Here is a 9,347-nt window from a genome sequence, read left to right as displayed (position 1 = left end):
TTTGCCAGCATTGAGTACTATCAACCTTTTGATTACTGTAAATTTTATAGGTTAAAAACTGGAAATATTGAGAAGAGATCTTGCTGAGGATTAACCAAGATGGTAGAGTAGAAGGACGTACTCTCACTCCCTCTTGCGAGAGCACCAGAATCACAACTGGCTGCTGGACAACCATTGACAGGAAGACCCCGGACTTCACCAAGGAGGATACCCCACATCCAAGGACAGAGGAGAAGCCACAGTGAGACGGTAGGAGGGGCACAATCAGAGTAAAATCTAATCCCATAACTGCTGGGTGGGTGACTCACAGACTGGCGAACATTTATACCACAAAAGTCCACCCACTGGAGTGAAGGTTCTGAGCCCCACGTCAGGCTTCCCAACCTGGGTGTCTGGCAACGGGAGGAGGAATTCCTAGAGAATCAGACTTTGAAGCCTAGTGGGAACTGATTGCAGGACTTCGACAGGACTGGGGGAAACAGAGACCCCACTCTTGGAGGGCACACACAAAGTAGTGTGCGCATCGGGACACAGGGGAAGGAGCAGTGACCCTGGGAGAGACTGAACCAGACCCACCTGCTGGTGTTGGGGGGGTCTCCTGCAGAGGCGGGGGTTGGCTCTGTTTCACTGTGGGGACAAGGACTCTGGCAGCGGAGGTTCTGGGAAGTGTTCCTTGGCGTGAGCCCTCCCAGAGTCTGCCATTAACCCCACCAAAGAGCCCAGGTAGGCTCCAGTGTTGGGTTCCCTCAGGCAAAACAACCAACAGGGAGGGAACCCAGCCCCAGCCATCAACAGTCAAGTGGATTAAAGTTTTACTGAGCTCTGACCGCCACAGCAACAGTCAGCTCTACCCACCACCAGAGCCTCCCATCAAGCCTCTTAGATAGCCTCAACCACCAGAGGGCAGACAGCAGAAGCAAGAAAAACTACAATCCTGCAGCCTGTGGACCAAAAACCACAGTTACAGAAAGATGGACAAGATGAAAAGGCAGAGGGCTATGTACTAGATGAAGGAACAAGAAAAAATCCCAGAAAAACAACTAAATGAAGTGGAGATAGGCAACCTTCCAGAAAAACAATTCAGAATAATGATAGTGAAGATGATCCAGGACCTCGGAATAAGAATGGAGGCAAAGATTGAGAAGATGCAAGAAATGATTAACAAAGACCTAGAAGAATTAAAGAATAAACAAACAGAGATGACCAGTACAATAACTGAAATGAAAACTACACTAGAAGGAATCAATAGCAGAATAACTGAGGCAGAAGAACGGATAAGTGACCTGGAAGACAGAATGGTGGAATTCACTGCTGCAGAATAGACTAAAGAAAAAAGAATGAAAAGAAATGAAGACAGCCTAAGAGACCTCTGGGACAACATTAAATGCAACAACATTCGCATTATAGGGGTCCCAGAAGGAGAAGAGAGAGAAAGGACCAGAGAAAATACTTGAAGAGATTATAGTCGAAAACTTCCCTAACATGGGAAAGGAAATAGCCACCCAAGTCCAGGAAGCACAGAGAGTCCCATACAGGATAAACCCAAGGAGAAACACGCCGAGACACATAGTAATCAAAGTGGCAAAAATTAAAGACAAAGAAAAATTATTGAAAGCAGCAAGGGAAAAACGACAAATAACATACAACGGAACTCCCATAAGGTTAACAGCTGATTTCTCAGCAGAAACTCTACAAGCCAGAAGGGAGTGGCATGATATACTTAAAGTGATGAAAGGGAAGAACCTACAACCAAGATTACTCTACCCAGCAAGGATCTCATTTAGATTTGATGGAGAAATCAAAAGCTTTACAGACAAGGAAAAGCTAAGAGAATTCAGCACCACCAAACCAGCTCTACAACAAATGCTAAAGGAACTTCTCTAAGTGGGAAACACAAGAGAAGAAAAGGATCTACAAAAACAAACCCAAAACAATTAAGAAAATGGTCATAGGAACATACATATCGATAATTACCTTAAACGTGAATGGATTAAATGCCCCAACCAAAAGACATAGACTGGCTGAATGGATACAAAAACAAGACCCATATATATGCTGTCTACAAGAGACCCACTTCAGACCTAGGGACACATACAGACTGAAAGTGAGGGGATGGAAACAGATATTCCATGCAAATGGAAATCAAAAGAAAGCTGGAGTAGCTATACTCATATCAGATAAAATAGACTTTAAAATAAAGAATGTTACAAGAGACAAGGAAGGACACTACATAATGATCAAGGGATCAATCCAAGAAGAAGATATAAAAATTATAAATATATATGCACCCAACATAGGAGCACCTCAATACATAAGGCAACTGCTAACAGCTATAAAAGAGGAAATTGACAGTAACACAATCATAGTGGGGGACTTTAACACCTCACTTACACCAATGGACAGATCATCCAAAATGAAAATAAATAAGGAAACACAAGCTTTAAATGACACAATAGACCAGATAGATTTAATTGATATATATAGGACATTCCATCCAAAAACAGCAGATTACACGTTCTTCTCAAGTGCACACGGAACATTCTCCAGGATAGATCACATCTTGGGTCACAAATCAAGCCTCAGTAAATTTAAGAAAATTGAAATCATATCAAGCATCTTTTCTGACCACAATGCTATGAGATTAGAAATGAATTACAGGGAAAAAAACGTAAAAAAGACAAACACATGGAGGCTAAACAATACGTTACTAAATAACCAAGAGATCACTGAAGAAATCAAAGAGGAAATAAAAAAAATACCTAGAGACAAATGACAATGAAAACACGATGATCCAAAACCTATGGGATGCAGCAAAAGCAGTTCTAAGGGGGAAGTTTATAGCTATACAAGCCTAAGTCAAGAAACAAGAACAATCTCAAATAAACAATCTAACCTTACAACTAAAGGAACTAGAGAAAGAAGAACAAACAAAACCCAAAGTTAGCAGAAGGAAAGAAATCATAAAGATCCGAGCAGAAGTAAATGAAATAGAAACAAAGAAAACAATAGCAAAGATCAATAAAACTAAAAGTTGGTTCTTTGAGAAGATAAACAAAATTGATAAGCCATTAGCCAGACTCATCAAGAAAAAGAGGGAGAGGACTCAAATCAATAAAATCAGAAATGAAAAAGGAGAAGTTACAACAGACACCGCAGAAATACAAAGCATCCTAAGAGACTACTACAAGCAACTTTATGCCAATAAAATGGACAACCTGGAAGAAATGGACAAATGTTTAGAAAGGTATAACCTTCCAAGACTGAACCAGGAAGAAACAGAAAATATGAACAGACCAATCACAAGTAATGAAATTGAAACTGTGATTAAAAATCTTCCAACAAACAAAAGTCCAGGACCAGATGGCTTCACAGGTGAATTCTATCAAACATTTAGAGAAGAGCTAACATCTATCCTTCTCAAACTCTTCCAAAAAATTGCAGAGGAAGGAACAGTCCCAAACTCATTCTATGAGGCCACCATCACCCTGATACCAAAACCAGACAAAGACACTACAAAAAAAGAAAATTACAGACCAATATCACTGATGAATATAGATGCAAAAATCCTCAACAAAATACTAGCAAACAGAATCCAACAACACATTAAAAGGATCATACACCATGACCAAGTGGGATTTATCCCAGGGATGCAAGGATTCTTCAATATACGCAAATCAATCAATGTGATACACCATATTAACAAATTGAAGAATAAAAACCATATGACCATCTCAATAGATGCAGAAAAAGCTTTTGACAAAATTCAACACCCATTTATGATAAAAACTCTCCAGAAAGTGGGTGTAGAGGGAACCTACCTCAACATAATAAAGGCTATATATGACAAACCCACAGCAAACATCATTCTCAATGGTGAAAAACTGAAAGCATTTCCTCTAAGATCAGGAACGAGACAAGGATGTCCACTCTCACCACTATTATTCAACATAGTTCTGGAAGTCCTAGCCATGGCAATCAGAGAAGAAAAAGAAATAAAAGGAATACAAATTGGAAAAGAAGAAGTAAAACTGTCACTGTTTGTGGATGACATGATACTATACATAGAGAATCCTAAAACTGCCACCAGAAAACTGCTAGAGCGAATTAATGAATATGGTAAAGTTGCAGGATACAAAATTAATGCACAGAAATCTCTTGCATTCCTATATACTAATGATGAAAAATCTGAAAGAGAAATTACGGAAACACTCCCATTTACCATTGCAACAAAAAGAATAAAATACCTAGGAATAAACCTACCTAGGGAGACAAAAGACCTGTATGCAGAAAACTATAAGACACTGATGAAAGAAATTAAAGATGATACCAACAGATGGAGAGATATACCATGTTCTTGGATTGTAAGAATCAACATTGTGAAAATGAGTATACTACCCAAAGCAATCTACAGATTCAATGCAATCCCTATCAAATTACCAATGGCATTTTTTATGGAGCTAGAACAAATCATCTTAAAATTTGTATGGAGACACAAAAGACCCCAAATAGCCAAAGCAGTCTTGAGGCAAAAAAGTGGATCTGGAGGAATCAGACTCCCTGACTTCAGACTATACTACAAAGCTACAGTAATCAAGACAATATGGTACTGGCACAAAAACAGAAACATAGATCAATGGAACAAGATAGAAAGCCCAGAGATGAACCCACGCACCTATGGTCAACTAATCTATGACAAAGGAGGCAAAGATATACAATGGAGAAAAGACAGTCTCTTCAATAAGTGGTGCTGGGAAAGCTGGACAGCTACATGTAAAAGAATGAAATTAGAATACTCTCTAACACCATACACAAAAATAAACTCAAAATGGATTAGAGACCTAAATATAAGACTGGACACTATAAAGCTCTTAGAGGAAAACATAGGAAGAACACTCTTTGACATAAATCACAACAAGATCTTTTTTGATCCACCTCCTAGAGTAATGGAAATAAAAACAAAAATAAACAAATGGGACCTAATGAAACTTCAAAGCTTTTGCACAACAAAGTAAACATAAACAAGACGAAAAGACAACCCTCAGAATGGGAGAAAATATTTGCAAACGAATCAACGGACAAAGGATTAATCTCCAAAATATATAAACAGCTCATGCAGCTCAATATTAAAAAAACAAACAACCCCATCCAAAAATGGGCAGATGACCTAAATAGACATTTCTCCAAAGAAGACATACAGATGGCCATGAAGCACATGAAAAGATGCTCAACATCACTAATTATTAGAGAAATGCAAATCAAAACTACAGTGAGATATCACCTCACTCCTGTTAGAATGGGCATCATCAGAAAATTTACAAACAACAAATGCTGGAGAGGGTGTGGAGAAAAGGGAACCCTCTTGCACTGTTGGTGGGAATGGAAATTGATACAGCCACTATGGAGAACAATATGGAGGTTCCTTAAAAAACTAAAAATAGAATTACCATATGACCCAGCAATCCCACTACTGGGCATATACCCAGAGAAAACCGTAATTCAAAAAGACACATGCACCCGAATGTTCACTGCAGCACTATTTACAATAGCCAGGTCATGGAAGCAACCTAAATGCCCATCAACAGACGAATGGATAAAGAAGATGTGGTACATATATACAATGGAATATTACTCAGCCATAAAAATGAACGAAATTGAGTCATTTGTTGAGAAGTGGATGGATCTAGAGACTGTCATACAGAGTGAAGTAAGTCAGAAAGAGAAAAACAAATATCGTATATTAATGCATGTATGTGGAACCTAGAAAAATGGTACAGATGAGCCAGTTTGCAGGGCAGAAGTTGAGACATAGATGTAGAGAGTGGACATATGGACACCAAGGGGGGAAAACTGCGGTGGGGTGGGGATGGTGGTGTGCTGAATTGGGCGATTGGGACTGACATGTATACACTGATGTGTATAAAATTGATGCCTAATAAGAACCTGCAGTATAAAAAAACAAGGAAACAAAACAAAAAAAACCAAAAAAAACCCCTGGAAATATTAATTTTGTTAACCTCTTGGTCAGCTAGAGTGTATTTTCAAGTAATTTTTTTGAGGAAGAGTCTCTGCATGTAATATTTCCTGAGCCCTTGTATATCTAGGAAAATCTATTGCCTATTCACATGAATGAGAAACCTGAAAGTTCTAGGTTTACAGCACAATTGTATCTTTTTTTAAAAAAAATTGGAGTATAGTTGCTTTACAATGTTGTGTTAGTTTCTGCTGTACAGCAAAGTTGATCAGCTATATATATACATATATCCCCTCTTTTTCTGGATTTCCTCCCATTTAGGTCACCACAGAGCACAGAGTAGAGTTTCCTGTGCTATACAGTAGGTTCTTATTAGTTACCTATTTTATACATAGTACTGTATATAAGTCAATCCCAACCTCCCATTTCATCCCGTCCTCCCTTTCCCCCTTGGTATCCATATGTTTGTTCTCCACATCTGTGTCTCTATTTCTGCTTTTCAAATAAGTTCATCTATACCATTTTTCTAGATTCCAACATATATGTGTTAATATACGATATTTTTTTTTCTCTTTCTGACTTACTTCACTCTGTATGACAGTCTCTAGGTCCATCCACATCTCTGCAATGGCACAGTTTCTTTCCTTTTTATGGCTGAGTAATATTCCATTGTATATATGTACCACATCTTCTTTATCCATTCCTCTGCTGATGGACATTTAGGTTGCTTCCATGTCCTGGCTATCGTAAATAGTGCTGCAATGAACATTGGGGTTCATGTATCTTTTTGAATTACGGTTTTCTTCGGGTATATGCCCAAGAGTAGGATTGCTAGGTCATATGGTAGTTCTACTTTTAGTTTTTTAAGAAAGCTCCATACTGATCTGCATAGTGGTTGTATCAATTTACTTTCCCACCAACAGTTTAAGAGGGTTCCCTTTTCTCCACGCCCTCTCCAACATTTATTGTTTGTAGATTTTTTGATGATGGCCATTCTGACTGGTGTGAGGTGATACCACATTGTAGTTTTGATTTACATTTCTCTAATATTTAGTGATGTTGAGCATCTTTTCATGTGTCTCTTGGCCATCTGTACATCTTCTTTGGAGAAATGTCTATTTATGTCTTCCATCCATTTTTTGATTGAGTTGTTTTTTTTTGATATTGAGCTGCATGAGCTGGTTGTATATTTTGGAGATAAATACTTTGTCAGTTGCTTTGTTTGCAAATATTTTCTCCCATTCTGAGGGTTGTCTTTTCGTCTTGTTTATGCTTTCCTTTGCTGTGCAAAAGCTTTTAAGTTTCATTAGGTCCCATTTGTTTATTTTTGCTTTTATTTTCATTACTCTAGGAGGTGGCAAGATCAAAAAAGATCTTGTTGCGATTTATGTCAAAGAAAGTTCTGCCTATGTTTTCCTCTAAGTGTTTTATAGTGTCTGGCCTTACATTTAGGTCTTTAATTCATTTTGATTTTATTTTTCTGTATGGTGTTAGGGAGTGTTCTAATTTCATTCTTTTACATGTAGCTGTCCAGTTTTCCCAGCACCACTAATGGAAGTGGGAGTGTTTTCTCCATTGTATATTCTTGCCTCCTTTGTCATAGATTAGATGACCATATGTCTGTGGGTTTACCTCTGAGATTTCTATCCTGTTCCATTGATCTATATTTCTGTTTTTGTGCCAGTACCATACTGTCTTGATTACTGTAGTTTTGTAGTATAGTCTGAAGTCAGGGAGCCTGATTCCTCCAGCTCCATTTTTCTTTCTCAACATTGCTTTGGGTATTCGGGATCTCTTGTGTTTCCATACAAATTGTAAATTTTTTGTTCTAATTCTGTGAAAAATGCTATTGGTAACTTGATCAGGGTTACACTGAATCTGTAGATTGCTTTGGGTAGTATAGTCATTTTCACAATATTGATTCTTCCAATCTGAGAACATGATATATCTCTCCATTTGTGTCATGTTAGATTTCATTAATCAGTGTCTTATAATTTTTGAGTACAGGTCTTTTGCCTCCTTAGGTAGATTTATTCCTAGGTATTTTATTCTTTTTTTGCAATGGTAAATGGAATTGTTTCCTTAATTTCTCTTTCTGATCTTTTGTCATCAGTGTATAAGAACGTGAGGTTTCTGTTTATTAATTTTGTATCCTGCAAATTTACTAAATTCATTGATTTACTCTAGTCATTTTCTGGTGGCATCTTTAGGACTTTCTATGTGTAGTATCATGTCATCTGCAAACAGTGACAGATTTACTTCTTTTCCTGTTTGGATTCCTTTTATATTTTTTTCATCTGCATGATTGCCGTGACTAAGTCTTCCAGAACTATTTTGAATAATGTTGGCGAGAGTGGACATCCTTGTCTTGTTCCTGGTCTTAGAGGAATACTTTCAGTTTTTCACCACTGAGAATGATGTTTGCTGTGGGTTGTCATATATGACCTTTATTATGTTGAGGTAGGTTCCCTCTACACCAACTTTCTGGAGAATTTTTTACCATAAACGGGTACTGAATTTTGTCAAATGTTTTTTCTGCATCTATTGAGATGACCATATGGTTTTTATTCTTTAATTTGTTGATGTGATGTATCACACTGATTGTTTTTTGGATATTAAGGAATCCTTGCATCCTTGGAATAAATCCCACTTGATCATGGTGTATAACCCTTTTAATGTGTTGTTGGATCCTGTTTGCTAATATTTTGTTGAGGATTTTTGCTCTTATGTTCATCAGTAATTTTGGCTTGTAGTATTCTTTTTTTGTGACATCTTTGTCTGGTTTGGGTATCAGGGTGGTCGTGGCCTGGTAGAATGTCTTTGGGAGTGTTCCTTCCTCTGCAATTTCTTTGGAAGAGTTTGAGAAGGATAGGTGTTAGTTCTTCTCTAAATGTGTGATAGAATTCGCCTGTGAAGCCATCTGGTCCTGGGCTTTTGTCTGTTGGAAGATTTTTAATCAGAGTTTCAATTTCAGTACTTGTGATTGGTCTGTTCATATTTTCTATTTCTTCCTGGTTCAGTCTTGGAAGGTTGTACCTTTCTAAGAATGTGTCCATTTTTTTCTAGATTGTCCATTTTATTGGTGTATATTTGCTTGTAGTAATCTCTTATGATCTTTTGTATTTCTGTGGTGTCCGTTGTAACTTCTCCTTTTTCATTTCAAATTTTATTGATTTGAATCCTCTCCCTTTTTTTCTTGATGAGTCTGGCTAAAGGTTTATCAGTTTTGTTTATCTTCTTAAAGAACCAGCTTTTAGTTTCATTGATTTTTGCTGTTGTTTTCTTCATCTCTATCTCATTGATTTCCACTCTGACCTTTATGATTTCTTTCCTTCTACTAACTTTGGGTTTTGTTTGTTTTTCTTTCTCTAGTTGC

This window comes from Balaenoptera acutorostrata, chromosome 15 (genome assembly GCF_949987535.1).
Source record: "Balaenoptera acutorostrata chromosome 15, mBalAcu1.1, whole genome shotgun sequence".
NCBI classification, from domain to species: domain Eukaryota; kingdom Metazoa; phylum Chordata; class Mammalia; order Artiodactyla; family Balaenopteridae; genus Balaenoptera; species Balaenoptera acutorostrata.
The sequence above is the reverse complement of the archived record's forward strand: the minus strand, read 5'-3'. Positions refer to the sequence as shown.